Below are 26,036 nucleotides of genomic sequence, written 5' to 3'. Positions count from 1 at the left end.
ATTTGTCAGTTGCCACGCCACTGAAGGAAGAGTTTTTCTTTCTCACTACTTTATTTATGTGTTTGTATTTTTATCATCACTTACAAATGTGATCTTATTCTATAATCTATTTCTATCATCTCAGTTGAACCCCAAATTATATCAGATGTGGCCAGAAGGAGACATATAAGCTGGCTCCTTCACCTTTGGTTATACCTCCATCATCCTTGAAAATGTATCATTTGCCAAGTTCATCCTGTGTCTTCCATGATCCAGACCTAAAATTAATTCCACTACCCCCCACAGTGCCTTTGAGTGAACAAAGAGAGTCATCAATTTATTTTATTTAAGTTATTTTTAGATTTACATGTCTCTTTTAATGTTTTCCTTTAGATTGTTTAAAATATGTTTCTATTGTTTTCCATTTTTCTATATTTTTTATTCAATTTTTTATTTTGGCTATTTTTATGGGCTATCTTATGTTGAGACAACCTTCCCACCAAGAATGACTGCAAGCTGGCTCCTTATATAAATATAATATAATATATAAATATAATTATTTTTTATATTTTAAAAAATATGATTGTTAGGCATTAAATGAATTAAGAAATCAGAAAGGACCAAAGGGGTCAATGTTCTAGAGGGGAAGAACATGTGGATAAGTGAATCCAATATCCTGCCTCTTGAGGCATGGCATTTTCTGATTCTTAAGCTACAGCTGAGAAGGAAGTAGTAAGTAGAAGGCTGGAACATTGAACAGAGCTTTCAGGGTTTTTATAATGATGTAGGGTGGGGGACCTTAGACATCACAAGGAGAAAGGCGAATGGCAAACAGCTCAGGATTTCATTGGTATCACTGAAGATTTACATCCGAGTCATGACACTAATTCTAAGTGAAAAATCAAAGTCCACACTCACCCTACAATCAACACAGAAGACTTCTGGGCTCAGCACAGGTAACACAGTGGTTATGGTGCCAGTCACATACACGGAGGCTGGCAGGATCAAACCCAACCTGGGCCTGCTAAACAACAATGACAACTGCAACCAACGAACGAGAGAAAAAAAAATGGCCAGACATTGTGAAGGGGGCCTGTAGTCCCAACTACTTGGGAGGTTGAGGCAAGAGAATCTCTTAAGCTCAAGAGTTTCAGGTTGCTGTGAGCTGTGACGTCACAGCACTCTATTAAAGGTGACATAGTATACTGACCCTGTCTCAAAAAAAAAAAAAAAAAGACTTTTGTAATCAGTGGTGTTTCTCCCCCACCAACAAGCAAGTAATCAATTCTGTAGCAGCCAACAGCTGAGTGTTCTCCAATTCAACTTCCACACTATCTCATTGTTGAAGATACTGTGATACACATCACAGATCACACGGGGTGAGTGCTCAGTGCTCAGTCTCCAAGACTGCCCCCCACTGCCAACACCAATCACAAGCCCCAGGTGGTTTTATCTGTGCTTATGACCAACCAGCTATAAGCTGGGGTTTCCACGTCCCCCTCTTTGGTTTCAATTAATTTTCTAGAGTGGAAACTTTTACTGGTTTATGAAAGATACAGATACAGAGATGCATAGGGTGAGGTACCTGGAAACAAGACTAAATAACCAAAACCAGAATAAAATGAGTATAGTAAAAATTGGCCCACTGATTCAGATATTGAATTTAATTAGATTCCAAAATAAATAGTGTGTTGAAATAATATGTTGATAATGTGTAGAACAAGATGGAGAATATCAGCTGAAAACTGAATCTATGAAATACAATCAAATGGAAAATTTGGAATAAAAAATAAGATAACTTATAAAGTAAGACTCAGTAAGTGGATTTGACAGTAGATCACCCAAAGTAAAAATTAATGAATTTGATTTGTTACCAGCATATGTACACTGAAGGACAGAAAAACAAAAGAATTGAAGCATATAGAAAGAGAATGGGAAGAAATAAATGAGGTGTTAACAGAGCCTGCAACTCCAAGATAGCCCATGCAGCCAGAATGTGATAATGACACTGGGCATGGTGAGGTCATATTCACAGCAAGGAGAGCCAATAATTGAATTCAGGCAAACAATTCCAGGGCTGCAATAAAGCCATACCTATGTGGGGGAGTCTGAAATGCTACTCATTCATGAATGGACTGAAAGTGGCCTTGAGATCGGCCTTTACATGGTAGTGGTCTAAGAAGCGATTACTGAACTTGACTTCTTTTTCTATTTGGAAATAAAACACGCCTATAATCACTTCTAGGGATCAAAACTTTCCTCTGCACGTTGGCTGCATATTCCTGCTAGATGAACTTGGTACAGTTCTCCAAGTTAACAGAACATAAATAGAGATGAAATATTTTTTCACTCCAGATACTTTCAATTTGAAGAAGTTAATAAATTCCACAGACTTGCAAAGAAAAATTATTAGAAATATTCTCTCATTAAGAATTCATGCCAGATTAATCATAATAAATTATATTAGCATGATATTTGTGTGAATACAGTATTTTCCATGAAGCATTTGTCATCTTCATGATAATCAAATGTCACAATAATAATGTGACTGTAAAATCCTTTGCTTGCTATTTCAAAGTTCAACTTTTGAACTGAGAACATATTAGAAAAAAGGACAGTATGAAATCATAGCGTGTTACCATCTTAGAAACTCTTAGCTATCTGACACACTAGAAATAGCAAAAGGTTTTTAATTTTAATTATGTAATTTGAAATTTTCTCATTTTATAGTTCAACAATGTTAATTGTAAAGTAATTAAAATACTTCTATCTGAATAATAGAAATTACTTTTTATGAAGTGTGAGTATAATACCTGATCAAACTACTATTTAATGGATTTTTTTCACATTTTATCTAGCTATATAGATATCATAGATACAAACTCCATCCTGGTGATCCTGTAAATGTGGCCAGGTGATTCTTTTATGGATGAGAGACAAAGTTTGGCGTTAAGATGTCAATTGATCAAAAAAGTTATCCATTGCAGGTTTTAAGAAATGTTTTTTCAGGCTTTCTCTTTTTTTTTCTTTCTTTTTCTTTTCTTTTTTTTTTTTTTGAGACAGAGTCTTACTATGTCACCTTCATAGCAACCTCAAACTCTTGGGCTTAAGAAATTCTCTTGCCTCAGCCTCCCAGTCGCTGGGACCAGAGGCACCTGCCACAACAACCATCTTTTTTTTTTTTTTTGGTTATTGTTGTCATTGTTGTTTTAGCAGGCCCTGGCTGGGTTTAAACCCACCAGCCCTGGTTCATGTGGCTGGTGCCCTAACCACTGAGCTACGGGTGCTGAGTCTCAGGCATTCTTAATATAACACTTGTAACAGAACCAGGTTCAAATATATTTGATGGACATAATAACCAAGACATATATTTTTCACCCTGACAGTAATTTACTTTGTGTTTTTACAAAATCCTTTTAAGCCATTTAAATTATGTAAAAGATGTTAAGGTAATATTTCAAATTTTTGTGATTAACAAGATCAGTTGCATTAGTTAAGACATGTTTCCTTCTACGTCTCATTCTAATATATTAATATTTTTAATTCTCTATTTAAAGGCTTTCTTTGGCATTATGTTCATAATATGTTCTGTCTTTATAATCTAAAAATCTTTAGTAGTAAAAAGGCTTTCAAACATTTATGTTATTCTAAAGTAACTCTTTGATTCCCAAATGTTTTCCATGGATTATAAGTGTCTTTCCATATATGAGCATTCACTTTTCTTGCTTACTTGTTTGAGACAAAAGATAATTCTGATACCCATTGATGACATTTTCAAAATGGTCTGGAAGTTATTTTTATGGAATATGAAGAAATAAATATTTTCAAATTCACTTTGCTCTTCTTAAAACCATTTTCTTAACCCAATAATCATAGTACTTTTTGTGTTCTTATTAAACACACACACATATACATGTACATATCAAGGTGGCTATGTTTTTATTATGTGTTCAATAAAATATCTGATCCTCTAATACTGTGATAGAATAAAAATTAAAGAAACACTAATAGTCTTAGACTACGTAATAAATATCCCAATCTTAGGAAAAAATAAGACGAAGGAATGCCTATTGTTTTGTTGGCATTTTTATTGATTTCACATGGAATACTTATTTTATTGTCACCGATTGCTACATTCCTAAAAACATTAGTTTTAGAAATATGAAATTCACTTTTACCTCTTTAAAATTTTCAAGGAGTATCCTTTTTCTATGAGAGGCTATTTTCCACTTTCTTAAATAGTTTTTCAATATATTTTTATTAAATGCCTCCTTTATGTAAAGTACTTTGGGAAACCCAAAAAATAATAACACACAGCCCATATCCTTAAGATGCTTAGAGGGTAGCAGGTGAAGTACATTCACAATAACTAAGCTACAGGAAACACTAACACGTGATATGGTATAGATCAGGGATCAGTAAACTGAAACGCCTAGAGATCCTTAACAGGAAACGTACATATGTGACTCAGGTAGAAGAAAGTTAATAAGAAGGGGTGTGGCTCGTGGATGCACTGGGGAGTCCACATGCTGCTTGAAACCTTTCAGGGACAGTCTTTTAAATACTTTGCCTGCCAAAGCAAACATAACCAAAAATTATTACATAAAGCTACAATGCTTTAGGAAGAGTGTGGGTGATTGGATTCTTACAGTTAATATATATACATATATGTATATATAACACACATATATGTGTGAAATATAATTGAAAACATTATGCCTTAAGACAGAAATAACTTATATTTTAGTTAATATTTATGGCATTCAGAAAGTAGCACATAGTGTAGTGAAATATTTTTATTACAGGCGAGAAAAAAATAAATTCAACTGAAGTATGACATTATATTTTTTCTTTTACCAGAATAGTTATTATAAATAGATAACTTATAACACATTACTAAGATAAAAGCTCTTATCTATTGTTAAATGCAGAATGAGATGATCAGTGAGGGCAGTATTACTGTTTAAATAAAAACCCTTGAGGGATATCCATCACATGTTCCATACATTAATGCAAAACAAGCCAAATAATCAGAAAGGTTTACAGTGTAATTGACATCTATGGTCTCCATTACTCAAAGTACTTCAGACATTTTATCGATGCCTACATGAAATGCTATACTGCATTTCAATACACATGATCATTGCCATTGTAGTAATTGAAATACAATACAATAGATAAAATTGAACTTGTATAACATTAAAATTTCTCAAATATTTTGCACAGAAAAACTTATCAACAGTAATATATTTTCTTAATTTTCAAATACCTGGTTTAGAGAGCATCTTAAAATTTCCAAGAATAATACTATAAAGAATCTTTAAAAAACTCTTATTAGAAGAAATTGGTAATTTTTCTAATGCACTGATCATTTTTAAAGTCTAATTAATACTCTAAAGTGATTGTCCTTAAGCAAATGCAAAGCAATAGCAATTTTATTGTTAACCTGTTCTTTTTCTTTACACCATTCATCATTGGTATATACAAATGATATTGGCCCACACAAATTTCCTTAAAACATAAAATAACTACTGTGAATAAAGTAAGTTTATTAAAAACATGCAACATTAATTTTAGCTACCTTTTGTACTTGAAATACTTTTTGAATCTTTCTATTGATATAACATTTTTAATTTCATTTATTTATTTTTACTAAATCATAACTGTGTACATTTATGGGGTATAATATGCTGACTTGATGTACAATGTGGAATGCTTAAATTAAACTGATTAACACAGCCATCATCTCAGTTACTTATCTGTTGTGTTAAGACATTTATACTATACTCTTGGTAGTTTTGAAATGTACCATTGCTTTGTGCACCATAGGTGAGGTCCCACCAACATTTACACCAGAATGTTTACTGCAGCCCAATTCATAATTGCCAAGTCATGGAAGCACCCAAATGCCCATGAACCCATGAATGGATTAAAAATTTTGGTATACATATACCATGGAATACTATGCAGCCATAAAAAGGGTAGAGCCTTTACAACTTTTATGTTTACCTAGATGGGATGGAAGCATGTTCTTTTTAGTAAAGTGTCTTAAGAATGGGGGAAAAAGTATCCAATGTACTCAATACTATTATGAAAGCAATATATCATAACCTACACATTGATACAAATGATAAAACACAACTATAATCCAGAAAGAAGGAGGGGAAAAGAAGAATGGGTGGGGGCAAAAAGAGGGAGGACATGTTTTTAATATTAGACATATCTCCTCTAAGCTATTCTTATGTTGCCTGTTCAATTCAAAACCAGTTCTCCAAACAACAAATGCTTTTTAATTTTTTTTAAAAGGCAAAATTATGGAGACAGTAATAAGACAAGTTGTGGCCAGAAGTTGGGGGAGGGTCAAGAAAGATGAATAGGCAGAACGTAGGAGATTTTCAGGGTAGTAAATGCGTTTAATACTCTGTATGATGTTAAAATGGTGGACGCAGCCCATGAAATGTTCCTCTAAACCAGGAGTGGGGATGCTTTTCATGGTGGAAGGCCATGTTAATTTTGCTATAATAAACTAAGGCCCCATTCCAGAAACTTCAATTAGATATACCTAAAAATGTTCATTATTTTTTAAAACTCTAACATATATAATTAAAAGCTGAAAACTGTTCGTTAATTTTAAGGTTAACTGACCTTTTGATGACTTTGCCGTGTCTTCTTTTTGTTGGGAAGCAGGTGAATACACGGTTCCATCATGTATTCCTGCAGTTCCAGTTGGTCCTCTACATGGGTATCAGTCCTTTGTGACCTTAAGGGCATCTCGATTTTGGTTAGAAAGGAGAATACAGAGTCACAGCAATACGTGGTTGGAAAAGCAAGAAAGCATTTTTCAGGCATGTTGCCAAAGGTGTGGATATTCTGCTGCACTTATCCATGTTTCAACTGGATCTTTTTCAGCATCAGACAATGACTTTAAAATGTTACCTACTGAGAGTTTGATCAATTCCGTCTGTAGTTCTTTAGGTGCCCTGGTGATGTCAACTAGGTCAGGCTGAAACGCTCATTTGAGTGTAATGTCACATGATTTCATGCCTGAAGTCAGTGAAACTTCCATTGTATTATCCAATTAATAGATCTATAAAAACTGCATTTCTTTAAATGATTTGTGTATATAATTCTGTCCATCCAAGACTTTTGCTAACTGGTGAAAATATTCACCAGAAATTGTCTTTCTTTTTTTTTAATGTTTGGATTTTTCTTTTTTTTTTTTTTTGCCAGATGTCATATATAGACTTAGTTTTATCTTGCAAAGAAATAGTCTTTTTGATTTGACATACACACAGAATTGCTACATTTCTATGGAAATACTCTTTCAATAATTCACATTGCTGATTCTGTTCTTCTTACCTGTCTCTGCAACAGCCAATGCACTTTATAATGATATGGCAGATCCACTCTGAACACTTCATTGTTCAACTCTAGCATGTTATGAAAATGACAATGTCATGTTGCATTTGCACAAATATTGTGAACAGTACTTACAAGTTGTTGCAAAGAGTCAGTTAAAGTAGTAACTACAGTACAGAGATTTTTGGGGGGCCGTGGGGTTATAGTTGTCATTGTTGTTTAGCAGGCCCTGGATTCGAACCCACCAGCTCCAGTGTATGTGGCTGGCACCCTAGCCGTTGAGCTACAGACGCCGAGCCATAGTACTGAGATTTTGCTGATACAAAATACAGTAAAAGGAAATAAATGAATCTGGATCTTTTATTACTTTTTTGTCTGTGCAATAAACCCTTCATGTGTTCTTGTCATGGAAGGTGCACTGTCTATACATACATTCACTAAATTTACCAAATTAAGTTCAATTTCATACTATTTATCTTGAAAGTTGTTGTAGGTATCTATTCCCTGTGTTCTGTTCACAAGAGTGTCCAAAATGAGTAACTCTGTAGCAAAGAAGATCTTCTGCTATGACCCATATGAAGTATAAAACCTACATGGCATCAGTACTATCAGTTGATTCATCCAAAATGACTGAAGAATATATATTTTCCTTTTGAAGTTCTACATGAAGTTGTTCTCTTAAGTTGAAGGCTAATTCAATGCTGTTAATCAGTTATGATCTCCCTTAAAAGAGGCAGTTATTTGTACTCTGAAATGCTATCAGAGTATAAGCAAACTACAACTTTCGTAATGCATTCTTTCACAATTTCTACATCATTGTATGTAGAAAATTTTTCCCCGTTATGAGCTGCTTTATAAGTTGCTTCATTGGCATTATTTCCAGGCCTAAATTGCTGCTTAAAAATTTTCCTTTGCTTCTGCTTTTCATTTTCTAATTTCTGCAATAAATGCCTATCCTTCTAATTTAAAATATTTGTGGTCCTAAAGAGTGTTATAATTATATTGAACTACCACAAGGCAAGCAAATTGTCTTCTGTTTAGCAGAAACAAGATAATATTGCAATTCCCAATCCTCATTAAAAAATGTTTCCTTCCTTCAGCATTTTCTTGGTCTTCTTTGACGTAAGTAGGCAGAATTAAAAAATACTGTCAAACCTAAGTACTCATCAATAACGAGTAGATTAATACAATGTGGTGTATATACATATATATGTGTGTTATATGTGTATAATATATGCATATATATGCATAAAAGAATGAGAGAATCTGGATCTGTTTTATATATATGCACATATATATTTATGCATATATATACACATATATATCTGTTATACACATACACACATGTTATGGAGTATTACTCAGCCATAAAAGTAATGGTGAGCGAGTATCTTGTGTAACCTGAATGGAACTGGAGACAATTCTTTTAAGTAAAATATCATAAGAATAGAAAAAAAAAAACACTACATGTACTCACTATTAAATTGGAACTAATTGATCAATACTCATGTGCACATATGGTAGTAAAACTCAATAGAAACCAAGGAGGTGGAGTTGGGAGAATAACACATGTAAATTCACACCTAGATAATATAATGCATGCTATCTGGGTGATAGTTCATGTGTAACTTTGTCTCAAACTGTACAAAAGCAATTCATGTCACTGAAACATTTGTATCCCAGAATTTTCTGAACTTAATAAAAATACTGTCTAAGAATAATGTGTTCCACCTCCATCCAGAACATCTTCATTATTCTTAGTGAAGCATCACATGAATGGAGAAGCATGGATCCTATGTATTCAACTTTGATTTGAGGACAATTAATGATAATTAATGACACGGTGGGGGTGGGGGAAGGGAAGAACAGACAGACAGAGAAAGAGGGAAGGAGTGAGGGAAAGAGAAAAAAAAAGAAAAGAATGACTAATTCTCACATAAATTGGATTTAATTTTGACCAAAGTACATTATTTGAACAATGATTTTTAATTCAACTTGTTAATATGTTGTTTAGGATACTGCACCCTCATTTATAAGTGAAATATGTTTGTAATTTCCCTTTGTAATAATATATTTTTCCAATTTTAATATCAGGTATATCCAGATGAAGTAGAATGATTTTGATGTATTCTTTTTCTATTGTCTATAAGATTTGGCATGATCTGTTTTTTGAAATTACCTTCTATTTTTATTTATAAAAATAAATATTCTCTATTTTTTGAGACCTTGGGAAAAAAAAAGAAGTTAACTGACGACTCAATACTGAACCTCAGAGTCAAAGCATTCTATGATAGACATACTTTTATCTGACAATGTGAATGTTACTATTTTTGCATTATTATTATTATTGCTCAATATTTCGTTGCAGCAATCATCTGATTTCTTTTCTGAATGTATTTACCTTCATTCATTCTTTACGAGGTTTTTGCTTCTAGTCCTTATCTTAAACATTGTTATTGCTATTAAATTTTAAGCCTCTTTAATTTTGTGAAGGCAAAATGTGGAAACCAAATGAATACATGTATAGAGAAAAAAAAATACTGTCAAGTGGTTCAACTACTCACAAATTCCACTTCAAACAAATACTCACCACTGCCAAAATCTAATAATAGACCTACATACTCAACCCCCATAAACTCATGCCAACCAGTCCCATGTGGCACTGCGCCAGTCAGGAGGGGAAAGGTAGAACTAGCTCACCAGTGTAGCAGCCATCAGTTTAGCCCTCGCAGCTTGCTAATATTCTACTTATGCTGGTAAGCCTGGGAGGATTATTTTGTTGACACTTATTTTATTCTTTGATAATTTAGATACGTTCATTTAAAACATAAAGGTTAACCCTAAATGAATTCCCCAAAATAAGAAAAAAAAAGATAATAGAGAACAAAAAAAATAAAAGTTAAAGATTTAAAAGTTTTAGTGAAGTAAAAAGATTAGTGTCTGTAAAATCTGGATTCAGTTCAAAGGCTGGAGAAACTAGTGAGATTGTAAAAGGCAGTGTGTGTCCGACTCTGGGTGTTTCTCCACTCGTGAAGACCAGCTCCTCTCTCTCTGGAGTGTATTTTCACTTTGGGTCTCATTTTGTAGCTTCGCCTTCACTTTCACTTTGTATAACATCTCATTTTTTCCTATATGAAATTGTTTGTGTGGGATTGTTTTGTATCTGTGACCTGTCATCAGCTCTACTCCATACTAGTACTCATTCCTTTAATTTTCTAATTAATTAATTAATTTCAGATGAATATGAGGGTAGCATTCATTCTTGACAGTGGGAACCAAAACCACCCAGCTAGACCTAACACTATCAACTATGATATCTAGGTTTTAAATAGTAAAACAATATTTTACATGTTAAGTAATATTTCTCCATAAAGTTTTGGGCCTCTTTCTAGGACCTCACATTTATCCCTTTTAGCTCAGTTGTTTTCTTTTTTCTAATGTGTCTACATCTATAGAATTTTGTTTACTAAATGGTCATGTCTAATGTCCAAAAACTAAATTTATTTCTATTGTCTTAAGAATAAGCAACTTATTGCCTATATTTATTTTAAATGCCTTACATATTTGAGAAAGTAATCTGTAATTTCTTGGAAATGTACTAATACCCAAATACTTATATAAATAATTGGCAAACATATTAGGCTGTTTGGAACAAAGTTTTTGGGCTACAATCTAAGGAAAACTCCATTACAGTATCATCTTTTGAATGTAAACTTTTGTATCTAAGATATTATAAAATTTATATAACATGCAGTTTTTCTCATTTTAAGGAATATAAAATGTCAAAGTCAGACCTCTAGCAGATGTGAGGGAGGAAAAGTAAAAAGTGAAAAATAATGCATTTTTTCAGTGATTTTATCCCCTTTTATAGACTAGCCTCAACAACCTTAAAATATGAATAAGGTAACATAAAATGTTTCATTTTAAAAGTGGCAAACTTGTTTCTCTAACACATCATAGGCTCTGAGAGTCCCACCCATGTTTTAATGATGTGTGGGAGAATTTTATTCCCTTGTTGACAGAAGTCAGTGGACAATTCTTGGGAGGAACATGATAGCATTTCAACAGAACTAAGCTGCATATGAAGTTCACCCTTTTCTTTCTATATTATGGTCACTGCAAATTACCAATTCAATTAACATTTTTTATCTTTAATTTCATGTAGGGTACTGTGCATTTCACTGCAGGGAATGTTGTGATCAATTAAATTCATCCCTTCTTAATAATTTCATATTTTTGTAGATATAGTAAAATAATTCATAAATGCATAGTTCAAGGTAGTAAAACTGTTCTGTATGATGTTATAATGGGGGATACATGTCATGATATATTTGTCAAAACCCATAGAATGAACTACACCAATGGTGAATCTTCGCATAACCTATGGAGTTAGGTGATAATGATATGTCAGTGAAGGTTCCCAGATTATAACAAATCTACCACTTTGGTGCTGATTGTTGATATTGTGGGAGTCTTGGGGAAGAGTAGCAGGAGGAACACAAGAAGTCTATTTTCTGCCTAACTTTTCTGTAAACCTAAAACAGCTCTAGTAAATAAGGTCTATACAAATACACATAATAAAATATTATGTGGATGCCACCAGCAAAATTCTATAAGCCTGCATACAATTTATGGGAGGAGCTCAATATTGAAGGGGACTCTTATGGATAAGCAGGACTGACAGACACTCCAGCTAGAGAATATAGGGTGAGCAAAAGTTCGTCAGGGAATTTGAAGGGCTTTTGAGTGGGAACAAAGGTTTAAGATTTGTCCCACCCACCATCCTTCTGGAAGGTCTACATTATAGTCAAAGGGAACTGAAGCACACATTATTAATCTGAGCACTCATCCTTACGTCCCAGAAAACTCAGGCCTCCAGCAAACTGTACTGGGAAAAACAAGGCCAGAATGAGTATTGTTATTCCTCCCACTCTTTGTCCCCAATTCAATCATCAACCCACGTGGAGAAGATGGAACAGGTGGAAAATGCCAATAGCTGTTCGTCTTTCACGAGGTTGTCCTGCTCATCAGTAGCGAGAGATCTCATGAGTGCCAGGATCTCCTGTGCTCTCCTCAACTCTGTGTCAGGCCTTGGAAAGGACTTGTGCTAAACCTCAGCTCTCCCCATGGATTCAGACAGAAGCACAAAGAAAATGAGGCTGATGCGGTGGCTCAGGCCTGCAATTCCAGCACTCTGGGAGGCCAAGGCAGGCGGATTGCCTGAGCTCATGGGTTTGACACCAGCCTGAGCAAGAGCAAGACCCTCTCTTTAAAAATCACCAGGTGATGTGGCAGGGGCCTATAGTCCCAGCTACTTGGGGAGGCTTAGGCAAAAGTATCACTTGAGCCCAAAGTTTGAGGTTGCTGTGAGCTATAATGACATAGCACTCTGCCAAGGGCAACAGAGTGAAACTCGGTTTTGCAAAAAAAAAAGAAGCTTGAAAAAAATGAAGACTACTTACGAGATTCAGTTTCACCTTACTGCCCAAAATTCAGTATCTGATTTAGGGGTAAAACTTGCAGAAAAAATAACAATAATTTACTTTTTGTGCTCATTAATCAGCCTCTAATATTGATACATACTTGCCTAAACTTCTAATTTATGTTCATTTAAGACTTTATCTTAATGAAAATGTCCATGTGATACACTAAAATAAACCTATCTAATTTATCTTTTTGGCTTTATAGTCATTCTAGTGAAAACTATCTTTTCTTCCAATGGCAAAAATACAGCAATGACAACAAAAAAAATGTTAGTTTATTTTTCAAAGTTGTTTGCTTAGATTCACAGACAAAAGCATTCCTGGGGGATTTTGTAAAATAACAAACTTAGCTACAGAGACTTTTTGGGGATTAGAGTAAAATGAAAATAATTGTCAAGGACAAAAGTAATGACACAGAAAAGCAGCCAGTTAGCCCAGAGAAAAAGGGAATACCAAGAGCTTTTATTTCAAAGAAAATGTCTGTGAAGAGAAAACACAGAGATTGAATAAGGACGAGGAAGGTTCAGAAATGAGGTTTTTATGTAAAAGAAATGTTTTACCTAGCTGTGGGAAGAGCTGATTATATCTGGCTAAGACTATTCAAGAGCTATTTTAATAACTTATCATCCACATGCACACTGGTAAAAGTGCCACTGAGAATTTGTTTTACTGTATGGATTTGAGAGCCAGAAATTAGGACATAGGATTCATAATACCCCAAGCATCCTTGTTCCATTCCTCCAATTTTTCCTATTAAGTATCCAATGTTCCAAAACATTGATACACTCATCTTTTATTTATTGTGTAGACATTATACGTTATTTTCCCACACTGGAAAATAATCAGAAATGTATAATGATAATCGATATACTCATCTTTTATTATTTATATAGACATTATATTCATTTTAAACAGAATGAAGTCAATTTTTAAGCAGGCAAAATGACTTCATTAAAAAGGAAAAATCATTTCAACCATATTGATGAACAATTTGACATGTGAAATAGAATAACAAAAAAAAGCTGTTTCAAAATTTACAAGACCATACAGTTTACAGAAGTTGGCACCTGGCACCAAAAGATGATAAATATGTTGAGATCACTGAAGCCTCTCTAACTAAATCCTTGTAAACGTATGATTCCTCAGCGGAACAGTTTGGCTACCCCCATGCACATGTCCTTTGGAGCCATGTTTTATAGAATGGAGAAAAGACACTGAGAGAAGGTAGCTGCCTAACAGATGGAAATCAGAAGTCGACAATGGAAAAAATTCTAGAGGAACATCTTACGGAGAGAATGAACTGTCTTTAGTAACAATTTTAAAAGTTTTAAAAGGCACACCGTTCTTAATACTTAGCTCCACTCTCTTACAAAGATCGCTTGGTAAATGGTCTGTGAAGCTAGTGAATGATGCCCCATGATTATATCAATGTACACAGCTATGATTTAATAATAAAAAAAAAGATCACCTAAAGAAAAAATTGTGAGATGAACAACTATTACTCAATAGCATCTGGCTTAATGCAGTTTTTGTAATTGATCTAGGTAATTGATAAGTATTTTGAAATGCACAAACATTCACGGACACACACATACACACACACACACACACACACACTCCTTCTTTACAGCTACTGACACTGTGAACAGCCATCTGTGCCCTCAGCTAACACCTTTGCCCTTTTATACAAGGAGCCCAGAATAGAAGAGGCAGGAGAGTGACTGTGGGGCTGTGCAACACCAAGGATCAGGCGGAGTGGTTCACTCAGATGGATGTGGGAAAAGAAGGTCAGTTTGGAAGAGAATTTTGCAATAATTGAGCTCTGGCTGTGAAATGTGGTTGGATGCAGGAAAGCACTGCAAGCAGGGCTCTTCCCTTCAGGAGTCCTTGCCCTGTACCTGCTTCATCCGGGAGCTCGCAGAGGCGCCCTTGCCTTTCCTCCCCAGCATCCTCCCTCTGCACTCCTCTTCTCTTCTCCTTCATTCCTCACCCTTCTTCTGTTCTTCTTTTCTCTAATCTGAAGGGAATTTCAGTCTCTTCTGCGTCACTCTCTGTGATTGACCCTCTTGAAGTTGATGACATGAACTTGGGATTAATATGAGAGTTGGGAGTTCAGCAGTTCAAATGTATTCTAATGTCCATCACCATAAATGACATCTTTATTTTCTTTTCAAATTTTTTTACCTGAGCTCAAAAGTAACATACCCGTGGATTTTAAGAAAACAAACATGTCATATATACAATGTTTTATATTCTACAACTTTAAAAAATAATTTTAGTGGCTAGCTGGACTGGTTGGCTTTTCATTATATCCCTACTCCTTTGAGCCACAGGCGCTGCCCAATATCTAAAATCTTAATAGTTGTAATATTAGAAAAAATATGTCCAAGTTTGGAATGTAAATATTTCTTGATTTCTATTTTCCACACTGGAAAATAATCAGAAATAACTAGCTCATTTAAAAAAATTAAAAAAAAGCACTTTCTCATCCAAAGCTAGTCGTAGTATTATTTAGAGGGGTGGTCCTGGGGCTTGCACAATTCAGAAGACATTCTTTGGGATCGGGGCAAGACCATGAGGTGTACCAATAGAACCCATAGACTAAGGATTTTCTTTTTTTATTATTGTTTCAGGTTAATTTGAGGGTATAAAAAATTAGGTTACAATATTTGCACTTGTTAGGAAGAGTCCCTCTTATAATTGTGTCTCACCCCGAAGAGGTGTGCCAGGCACCCTCACCTTGTGCCCATTCAGTGGGAATACACCCATCCTCTTCCCCTCTTCAAAACACATTCTTCTAGTAAAGTATCACAAGATTGGAGAAGGGAGAATCCAATGTACTCAATAGTAATAGAAGCCCATAGACAAACAGGTAGCCCAAGGCTCACCTGTTATAAGAATACTTTTTAGTAGCTCTAAAAGCCTAAGCAAAAATATACATTTGTTAACATAAAGGCAATATAAACTAAGAAAAGCCCTAATGGTTTTTGGAATTTCTAGTACTAGCTAATTTGTCCTGTTTAATTTCTGATTGGCATTTATACACGAGTAATTAATAATATTAAACAAACAATTGTTTAAATAATTTGAGATGGGCAAAAATCTTTTGCACACCATAAATCCTAATGAAAAAGTAGCAAAAAGATACTCTATGATGAAAATTAACAATTAGACGTCACAAAGTTTGAACAAATTCTAAAAAAATACTCAGAAGTTTGGTTCAGCTGTTTTACATGTTCCTTTGTGAAAACTTTAGACATTTTCCTAGGCCTCTTACAGCAGGAATGAAGATGCATTTAGCCACTTCATTGTGGCAGGAGAGAGAATGAGGGATGATTGTCAAGAAAATGGATGTGGAAGGGAAAGGCTAAAAAGTTTGTCTGGAATAAAAGCAAAATTTCATCAAACCCTCATTGCCATGGCCAGATTGCATTTGATGTTCAAATGATCTCAGGGGAGGCACATTATATACTGAAAGACCAGAAATAATCAATACAATAAAAATAATAAAGCATAAATGCTGTTGTATAAAAGCATTTGCTTTAGTAATATTCTGAGCTATGAAAACAGAGTAACAGATTTTAATTCCATATCCATTACTTACCAGTGATGTGATTTTCAGAAAGTTACTGAATCTCTCTGTTCTGTTAACCTAAAATGTGCATAATAATGTTTAATTAATAAAGTTCTGAGTTTTATTTGCCTGATTGCATCCACTCAGTACTAAAACAAGAGTTATTATTCTCATGCTACTATTTTCTGGATGACCTTGGCCCAGTTTCTTTACTTTTCTCTTTCTCTTTGACTATATAATCTATATGTAGCTTCTTAGACATGATCACTTCGGGAATGTTCATTATTTTGAAATATTTAATGAACGAGAACATATTAAAATATAAATTCAGCAGGAACTGAATTTAAAAGACAGAACTCCCATTTCTGGGTGCTCTGAGATTTGCCTTTTTCATTGCTAGTGTTATGGTTTTATGCCTTGCATCCCAGGATTAACAAGTTTTTCTTACAGGTGAATCATCTGTGTCATTTTCCTGATTTCAAAATGTCATTCTTGGCTAGCCATTCTTTCCCATCTTGACCATGCAAAGTGGCCCCATATTCATATATATGATTATATAAAAATATATGTATTTTTAAATTAGAACCTTGAAACCCAGATACAAGAAAGTTTTGAAAGAAAGGCTGATAATTGCTAGGTCAAACTAACCTAGCTCCAGGTAGAGGCTGTGACAAATGTTAGCACAGCCAGAATGGGGACTGATCACTCTGATTTAGATGGAATAAATAAAAAAAAAAAAAACCTTCAAAATTGAGTCAGTGGTGTTACCTCTCTTTAAAAAAACTAACATCTACATACATACCTTCCTATTTAGTTTGATGACCTGAAAGATTTTTTATGGCATTAACCCAGGACAGACTCTTAACAAGCTCTGGATCCATATACGGGGTAGTCATCAATCCTTTTGCTATCTGAATGTTCAGCTCCCAAACCACTGCAGCAGAATAAAAAGTGAAATAAATTACTTGGTTTAAATTTAATACCTAATTCCAATGTGGAATAACTATGGCCATGCTGGAAACCTTGATAGAGTGAGTGGTAATGAGTGACCCAATCTATAATTGTAATGTATCAACTAAAATTTTATATTGGATTCTTTCAGAAGGCTTGACTTCTATGTGGCTTTGAAATATTAAAGGCATTAGGCATGAAAACCAGAATATTAAAGCTTCATTCCATTTCCCCCAAGAATACATATGGATGAAAGCATACCCACCTACACGCACGTGACCATGTGAAAAATAAAAACAGAGTAACATAATTTTATTGAGAAAATATGAGCAAACATGATTATGTAAAATAATTCATAGAAATGTAAACAAGGAGAGCTCACACATAGGCTTTCAAGGCAAAAGGGAAAATCAGCAATATAGAGCATTTCAAAATCGTCTGCATACTACACAATGAAGACAGTCTTACTTGGATGCCTGCTGCCTAAAACCCTCAGGGTCTCTCCAGCACCACCAAGGTGTTTAGTTCCTTTTCAAGCCACAACACATCTTTTCCCATATTTTCATGCATGCACGCATTCATTCATTTATCCATTCTAGAAACATGTTTAAGGCACTTACGATGTAGCAAGTAATGTGCTAAGAGATAGGGCTGCAATTGGGAACACATACACAACCTGTCTTCTAAGAGTTTAATCTATTGGGAGTGACAAACATTAATCAAATAGTGGCACAAAGAAATGTGAAAGTACAAATGCAGATAGTTATTTAAAAGAGATACATGGGTGTTTAACATAGGGCATTTAACATAGTTTAGAGTTTTCAGGTGGAAGAAAAAAAAACAGATCAACACATCCTGCGGATGGAATATGATAAATTTGAAGAGCTGTAAAAGGAAAACTGGAATCTAGAGATCATGGAAGTACAAAACAGATAGAAATAGGGGATAAGAGAGCTAAGTGGGGGCCAAATCATTCAGACTCCTATAGATGATGTTTTGTTTATCCTAAGAGTACTAGGAAATCATTAACGTGTTTTAGGGAAAGGATTCCTTTGAACGGCTTTGTATCTTAAAGCAAAGGCTAGCAAACTATGTCCTCCAGGTCAAAGCTGACCTACTGCTTGTTTTATAAATAAAGTTTTATAGGAACACAGCCAAATCCATTTGTTTACACATTCTCTATGAATGCTGTTGAACTATAATGGCAGAGTTGACTAGTTGTAAGAGAGTACATGTCCTTCAAAGCTAAAAATATTTACCATCTGACCATTTACTGAAAAACTGGTCTCTGTTCTAAATTATTCTCATGACTGATAGGTAGAAAATAAATGTGAGCAAGCAAGCCTCCATACGGAAATATTGGTTTAAGAAATGTTGTTTTAGGTAGTACAGGCCAGAGATGGTAGTTTGAACTAAGCGATGTTGATGTTGGATATATAACATTATTGATGGATTGGAGAGAGATTTAAGAAGCAAATTGGGCAGAAATTGATGAATGAGGGAGTATAAGGATAAGTTTTATATTTACTTCTTGAACTGAAGGATGAATAATAGTGTCATTTACTGGAAGTGTGCCAGAACTAGGGTGAAGATTATAAATTTAACTTTGGATATGTTGAGTTTGAGTTATCTTGGAAACATCCAAGAAGAGATGTAAAACTCTCAGTTGGGGTTGTAACTTAGATTAAAAAAAAAAAAAAATCTGAGCAAAACCTAAAAGTGTGTGATCATTTGTGAACAGAAACTATTGGCATGAATAAGATTGCCTAGAAAAATATTTCTAGAAAGAGAAATGTAGTACAAGTCTTAATGAACTCTAATGCTTCTGAGCTAGGTAGAATGAGATGTCTTGCAAAAGGAAACAAGGAAAAGATATGTCACAATGAGAGAAAGAACAAGTAGGCTTTCAGAGAAGACTATAGAAAAGAAAGCTTTAAAAAGGTTAGTTTGCTTAACAGGGAATGAGCTCTAAGCAAGAAGTCCAGTGGGTATATGACAACAGAAATTATTGGCCTCAAGGAAACTTGCTAAGTGCAGTGATGGTGGATGAAGCCAAACTCTGGTAAATCAGAAGTAGAAATGGAAGACATGTAGGTTTGTTGTCTAGCCAGTTCTTTTAAACTGCTTATGAAGGAGAGAGATTATCTGGTGGCTCCATTCTACCTAGGCTGACTAGAAAACTTAGACATCCATTTCTTGCAAAAGTTTATCAGATAGTCCACATTTACACACAAGACTGTATTAGGGATTTCTTTCATAAATCCTCACATTACTTATATTGTAGTAATTGGTAGTCTCCTCTTATTAAATTGTAACCCACTTGAATGGAACAGTTGAGCCATTTCTAAAGTTGTTCTCCCAGTACTTAGCCCTCAATAAGTGTCAGTTGATTTTAAAAGCAGAACAACAGAATTTATTTCTTCTGTTAACTGAATTCTGTGTTTTGACCAATGACCAATTCTCCCCATTCCTAGACCCTTATAATCTCTAATCTACTCTGTGTTTCATGAGTTCAATCCATTTACATTTCACATATGCTTGATCATAGAATATTTGTATTTTTTTTTTTCCTTTGGGTGTCTGGCCTATTTCACTTAACATAAATGTCCTCCAGGTTCATCTATGTTATCACAATGATAGCCTTTCCTTCTCTGATAAAACTAAATTCTGTTTCATTGTGTGTGTATATATATATATACACATATATGGCATATTTGTTTTATCCATTCATTTTATCCATTGGTATGGGTGAATGGATAAAATGAAGGTTAATTCCATATCTTGACTATTGTGAATAATGCTGCAATAAACATGCGAGTGTGGGTATCTCTTCAACAATCTTGTTTCCTTTGGATATGTACCCCTATATGGCATTGCTGGAACACATAATTCCATTTTCAAGTTTTGAAGAACAACTATTTTGTTTTCTATAATGGCTGTACCAATTTACATTACCACCAAGAGTGTATAAGGGGTTTCTTTTCTCCACATTGTCACCAACACCTGCTATGATTTGTCTTTGTGACCATAGCCCTTCTAATAAGAATTAGGTGATATCTCATTATGGTTTTAATTTCATTTCCACAATTATTAGTGATGTTGAACATTTTTATATACCCGTTGGCTGTATATCTTCTTTTGAGAAATAATTTTTGAGATCCTTTACCCACTTTTTAACTGGAGTTATTTATTTTCTTGATAATAAATTGTTTGAGTGCCTTACATATTTTGTATGTTAACCACTATCAGTTGTATATTTCATAGATTGTGTCTAAATTGCATTTATCTTTACTTTCATATGTTAGTTTGATATCAAGCCTAAAACAAAATGCTGAGTCATAAGATAATAATTAGGCTCCTCTTTTATTTTTATTTTTTAGTCTTAAGTAAAAATTAGCAAAGAAACTTCCCAATTAAAAAGTGTGCAAAAGACATGAACAGAAACTTTTCAAAAGAAGATAGATTAATGGCCAAAAAACACATGAAAAAAATGCTCAACAACTGTAATCATTACAGAAATGCAAATCAAAATCACAATGAAATATCACGGAACTCCAGTGAGAATGGCTCTCATCAAAAAGTCCCAAAAGAAGTGCTGACATGGATAAAGAAAGGAACACTTATACATTGTTGGTACTGGGCAGTGCCTGTGGCTCAGTGAGTAGGGCACCGGCCCCATATGCCGAGGGTGGCGGGTTCAAACCCAGCCCCGGCCAAACTGCAACAACAACAAAAAAATAGACGGGCATTGTGGCGGGCACCTGTAGTTCCAGCTGCTCCAGAGGCTGAGGCAAGAGAATCACGTAAGCCCAAGAATTAGAGGTTGCTGTGAGCCGTGTGATGCCACAGCACTCTACCCGAGGGTGGTACAGTGAGACTCTGTCTCTACAAAAAAAAAAAAAAAAGAAAAGAAAAGAAGTAGTACAACCTGTGTGGAAAGTTGTATGGAGATACCTCAAAAAACTAAAAGTAGAGCTACCATTTGAGCCCACAATCCCACTAAGAATAAAGTACATTTTATCATTAAGACACTTGTACTTGAATATTTATAGAAACACAATTCACAATTGGAAAGATGTAGAAAAAAATCATAAGATATTTCAATAAATTATCATAAAAACAAAGATACGGAAGGCAGAGACAAGATGGCCAACTAGAGCCAGCCATTCCACAGAGGTTCTCATCCAAAAGGAGAGTTAAAGGACCAAAGTTTAGCAAGTAAGCTGATGGTTTGGAGCTGAGCCAAGAGAGGAGGTTGAAGAACACACATCAACCTTGCTGAGGCGAGTTGTGACCCAAAAGAAACAAACAATAGGTACAAAATCCATCGCCAAGTAGATGGGAGTCCTCTCCCCCACGAGAATGGCTAGCAGTATACTCCATACAAACAAGTGAGCAGAGTTCAGATCTCCTATTTTATCCCACTGGAGAGACCCTCTAAAAAGCAGAACTTTTCCCCAGAGAGGACCTAGTAGTGTGCCATGGCACTCTCCCATCAGGCATAAAACTGTATATATTCTCTACCTGCAATTCTGAACTCCCAGCACTCCCCTCCACTCTCACCCCCTGGTCTAGAATCCTGTCCCCATGGAGTCCAGATTATTGGGCATTTTCTTGAGAGGTATGGACAAGGCATGGGCTGTTGCAGGTCTGTGCTGATTCTGTGGCACAGGTGTGAAGAGAAGACAATGGACCGAGAGGGAGAAGCGGTACCCTGTGGCACAGAGAAGCAGCAGCAGCAGCAGGAACGATAGAGCTCACACTCCTGGGGATATTTTGGAAAGACACTTCCTGCCTCTGTTGGCAACCAGAGAAAGCTAGGCCTATACTCTGGTGGCAGCCACCGGCGGAACAGTTCTGGGATGGAAAGACAGGCACCATGAGTAAAGGCTATACCTGAGGCAGTACCTGCCCGGTGGGGTGTGGTGGAGATGGAGGCTAGAATACCTGTGTGTAGAGACAGCATAATCCCAGGGTGGGACTGAGTCAGAAGTGCTGCTTTAGTGAGTCTAAGAAGCACCTGGTCCCCAAGGAACATAGCTGAGACAAAAGCAGTCGGGGCAACACCACCAGCCCAGGGAGAAACAGACAATGAGAACTGTGTGCAAGTACCAGCCCAGTGAGGGGCAGGAACTGAGAGCTGAATGTGAGCTTTAACCACACCCACCCCAACACAGAGTTTAGCCAAGACAGAGTTGCCAGCTCCATGACAATTGGCACAATGGCAGCAGCACAGGGCAGGGCTGAGCTGCAGTTTCTGTGAACTCAAACAGAGTGTGGCCTGCAGGGGAATATAGCTGGGACAGAAATGCTAATTCTGCGAGAATATAAGTGGCAGCAACATCAATCTGGGGCAGGGCTGGAACTGAGTGAACCACCCCAGCTTCCATTGAGCACCTGAGGTTGTCAGGTGTCAGCTCTCCCTGCCTGCTGATGGCAGAGGGCGGCAGTATGACCAAGGAGACATAGATTTCCCTGTGACTCAGACAGGCGCAAACCCCTGGAGTATCTGCTCATTGGAGGGAACTGGGTCACAGTCCTGCCAGGTTACCAGTGACTGGATGTGACAGAGATGTAAGGTGGGGAAGGAAGCATCAACCTTCCCAGACTAATTCATTTGCTCCGGGGTCCTTTTGACTCCAGGGAGCACCTAAGTGAATCATACTCGAGCTGCCAGCAGGACCCTGCTACCTAGTTGCTGGAGACCTTTTGAACTCTCCCACTTGAGACTGGGTGCTAACTAGGACAATTTATTTAGAACTCTTGACCCGGGCCAATCACCTGCAGACTATCCAAAGTGGTACCCTGGGTGTGTGGTTATTGGAAGGTTTGATTTTCCTTTTCCAGTTGTTGCCTATGGGGGACAGGTGACTTAGTTGCTCATATTTCTCCACAAATGAAACTTCAACCCAGAGTTACTGATTCACTAGGAGTGGACAGAGACCCACTGAAAACAAGACAGAGCCACTTAGCCCCACCACACCAAGCGGGTCCCAGTGTGTCAGGTCATAGCACTGTATGGGTCCTTTGCAAAGATCTAGGGGAAAAGGTACAGACAGCTGTCCCAGCTTTTGGGCAAAGGGCTGGTTAAACCCTACTCCAGGAGCCCCCAAACCCAACTTCACCTTATTTGCTCATCTAGCCAAATGGTGTAAAATAATCATGGGGGTGGAAACAGGGGGAAAACTCCAGCAACATGAATAATCAGAGTAGATAATTCCCCCCCAGGAACGACATGATGGGGACACACCAGAAGATCCCATTCATAAACGAATGGCTGAGATGTCAGAAATTCAATTCAGAATTTGGATTGCAAATAAGATTAATAGAATGGAGGTAAAGTTGAAATTAGAAATTCAAGGAGCAATTCAAAAGTTGTCTCAAGAATTCAGTAAATTCAAAGACAAAATCACCAAAGATTTTGATACAATGAGACAAGAACTTGGAGCCATCAAAGGTAAGAAATATAGTAGAATTCCTCAGTAATAGAGTGGAGCAGGCTGAAAAAGGATTTCTGACATTGAAGACAAAGCTTTTGAATGTTCCCAAACACTCAAAGAGGAAGAGAAGTGGAGAGCAAAAATGGAGGATTCTCTCAGAGAGCTTTGGGATAATTTGAAGAAAACTAATATTTGCCTTATATGAATTCCTGAATGCTATGAGGTGGCTTTGAAAGGCCCTGATGCTGTTCTCTATGAGATAATCAAAGAGAACTTCCCAGACATGACAAGAGATTTTGAAAGTCAGATAACAGTTTCAGAACCCCAGCACTACTCAACCTGAATAAGGCATCTCCCAGACACATTATAATTAACTTCACCAAAGTTAATATGAAGGAGAAAATTCTGCAAGCAGCCAGATGTAAGAACCATAACCTACAAGGGGAAGAATGTTAGAATGACCGCAGATCTCTCTGCTGAAAACTTTCAAGCTATAAGAGGGTCATCATCGACTTTTAATCTACTAAAACAAAATAACTTTCAACCCAGGATACTGTATCCAGCTAAATTGAGTTTCATTTATGATGGAGAAATTAAATACTTTAATGACATTCACATGTTGAAGAAATTTGCTATAACTAAACCAGCTCGTCAGCATATTCTCAGACCTATCCTCCATAATGACCAGCACAATTCTCTACCACCAAAGCAAACTCACTCAGAAATTTTTTATCAAATTCCAACTTCCACAGTGGTGAAAGGATTAAAAATGTCCACTGGACTTTTGAAAAATTTGATACCCCAAATTCTACCAGGCTTATCAATATTCTCAATTAATGCAAATGGTTTAAATTGTCCTCTAAAAAGGCACAGGTTGGCTGACTGGATACAAAAACTCAGGCCACATATCTGCTGCATACAAGAATCTCATCTTACCTTGAAAGATAAATATAAAGTAGAAGGGAAAAGGAGAGAGGGGAAGGGAAGGCAATATGGGAGGAGGGAGAGTATTTGGGGAGACCTCACCTAATGTACATGATGCATGATACATTTCAAAACTATTAAGAAATGACTATAATTGTGATGGATGTGTTACTTAGTTCAATGCAAGCATTTCACATTGTATATTGAAGCAGTAACCTGAACCCCATAAATGCATCAATGTACAAAGTTATGATTTAATAAAAAATCATTTAAAAAAACTATAAATATAGACTCAGGATGAAGGGATGGTCATCTATATTTCGGGCAAATGGAAATCAGAAAAAAAGCAGGTGTTGCGATTTTATTTGCAGATAAAATAGGCTTTAAGCCAACAAAAGTAAGGAAAGATAAAGATGGTCATTTCATATTTGTTAAAAGTAACACTCAACGTGATGAGATTTCAATTATTAACATTTATGCACCCAACCAGAATTCACCTCAATTTATAAGAGAGACTCTAACAGACATAAGCAACTTGATTTTCTCCAGCACCATAATAGTCAGAGTTTTTAACACGCCTTTGGCAGTGTTGGATCGATCCTCCAATAAGAAACTCATCAAAGAAATTTTAGACTTAAACTTAACCATTCAACAATTGGATTTAACAGACATCTACAGAACAGTTCATCCTAAAAAAAACTGAATACACATTCCTCTCACCAGCCCCTGGAACATCCTCCAAAACTGATCACATCTTAGGTCACAAGTCTAACCTCAGCAAATTTAAAAGAATAGAAATCATTCCTTGTATCTTCTCAGACCATCATGGAATAAAAGTTGAACTTAGTAACAACAGGAATCTGTATACTTATACAAGGACATGGAAACTAAATAACCTTATGCTGAACAATAGCTGGGTCATAGATGAGATTAAGAAGAAAATTACCAAATTTTTGGAATAAAATGATAATAAAGACACGAGTTAGCAGAACCTCTGGGATACCACAAAGGCAATCCTATGAGGGAAATTTATAGTACTGCAAGCCTTCCTCAAGAGAACAGAAAGAGAGGAAGTCAATAACTTAATGGGACATCTCAAGCAACTGGAAAAGAAAGAACATTCCAACCTCAAACCCAGCAAGAGAAAAGAAATAACTAAAATTAGAGCAGTATTAAATGAAATTGAAAACAAAAAGATTATACAATAGATCAATAAATCAAAAAGTTGATTTTTTGAAAAGGTCAATAAAGTAGATAATCATTTGGCTAACCTAACCAGGAAAAAAAGAGTAAAATCTCTAATATCATCAATAAGAAATGGCAAAG

The sequence above is a fragment of the Nycticebus coucang genome, chromosome 11 (assembly GCF_027406575.1).
Source record: "Nycticebus coucang isolate mNycCou1 chromosome 11, mNycCou1.pri, whole genome shotgun sequence".
NCBI classification, from domain to species: Eukaryota; Metazoa; Chordata; class Mammalia; order Primates; family Lorisidae; genus Nycticebus; species Nycticebus coucang.
Note: the sequence above shows the minus strand (reverse complement) of the source record.